The 1,606-nt window shown below is 33.9% G+C and overlaps 1 pseudogene; it reads right to left on the minus strand.

The window, feature by feature from the left end:
- Positions 1–577: 577 nt before the first annotated feature.
- Positions 578–1,164, minus strand: LOC149551206 (auxin-induced in root cultures protein 12-like; annotated as a pseudogene).
- Positions 1,165–1,606: the final 442 nt, after the last annotated feature.

The raw sequence follows: 1,606 nt of genomic DNA on the forward strand, positions 1-1,606 counted from the left end.
ATATTGGTCATGAATCATAACCTATTCATGATTTTTTTGTATCATTTAATGCTATTGGAATCTTGAAACTAGTCTGTTATGACATGTTTACTGGAATCTTGAAACTAGTCTATTATAAACTAGTCTGTTATGACACATTTATTGGAATCTTGAAACTAGTCTGTTATGACTCCTTTTTCTTCTGATATATGGCTCCAGGTTTTTTCTTTTTCAGATTTCTCAACTTTGTAATTTGTTTGATACTTAATTCTCACTACTGAAATATTTGTTGCCTTTGTTTCCACGATATTTACATCTAGCTTGTCAGTTTGGGGATGGCAATGTTAAAGTTGGATACAACTTTTATTTTATTTAAGACCACTTGAATTTAAGTCCACAGAAAATGTAAAACTATTTAGTGAATTGTACAAAATTCAATAATGATGATTTTTTTACAACTCTCTTATAATGATGAATCATGAAATATAATTATGAATATGGAAATCTAGAAACACAATATAGACCCTGGTAATCTAATGTCTCAAAAAAGCCCATGATAAAAAAATGCAATACTGACATTATTAATAGCTGGTGTAGGTTATTCAATAGGGGGAGTAGAGGAAGATCCAGCCTGGAGAATAAGTTTTCCTAAACTATTTTTGTTGGCTTGAGCAAAATCGTGGATGCCAAGAATCATGTTTTTGACTAAACTGCCACTTGCCACACCTGATTAACACTCTCTAGATTGGGATCAAGTACCAAGGAGGCAAATATTGTTATCTTCCCGCTGCAACTCTCAAACACAGCACTCTTGTTGGTCACAAGAATGCTAATCTTTGAAGGACTTAGACCAGATGTAGAGTTCACATCATAGGTTTCAACTATGGTTGATCTATTAGCCAACTTAAAAGCAATCAAGGTCTGTGTACTAACCATCCTTAGCCCTTGTGGGTTTATTCCCCAAGCAACCCATCCCCCTAAAGCATCAGGTTTGGCCTGGAAAGCTATATTCAATGATCCATTCTCTGCATTATAGTCATATGATAGAGTAGCTCCTAATGTAGTTAGGTTGTTACAGATTTTCAAAGGACAAGTTGAATTCAAAGTCCGTGCAGCTACATCCCAACCAAACAGTAGCACAACTACTCCCAATGCCAAGAATAGGGGATTTAGAGAACTCGTCATCATTCAAATTCTTCACTTTTTCTCTCCAAAAGATCTTAACTTGAATGAATGGAAGTATCTTTGTTGGGAAAATTCAGAAACCCAACTCCATAAAAATCCAATCTTGAATTAATGGGAAATGTGTAACTGCTATACTAGAAGTCTCCTTATTGTTTTTTGCTACTGGAGTTGCTGCTGTAATTAGTTTGTTTACTAAATTTTTTGCGTTTAAGCTAACTTGCAAGTGTAGTATGGTGGTTGTATTTTTAGTAGATACCCTTTTATACTACTGACATATCATAGAGTAGTATTGTATAATTATTTTGTTATGTCAACCATTATATTCAATGTGATTGTTGGTAAAAGAGTTATGTTAGATGCTAATTGATTTTTGGAAGTTCTACAGCTACCCATTGATAGCTTCAAATGTCATTCACCAATCTTTTAACAAGAATGGATGAGG

The sequence above is a fragment of the Cupressus sempervirens genome, chromosome 6, assembly GCF_028749045.1.
Source record: "Cupressus sempervirens isolate cs-2001-9-10 chromosome 6, ASM2874904v1, whole genome shotgun sequence".
Lineage (NCBI taxonomy): Eukaryota > Viridiplantae > Streptophyta > Pinopsida > Cupressales > Cupressaceae > Cupressus > Cupressus sempervirens.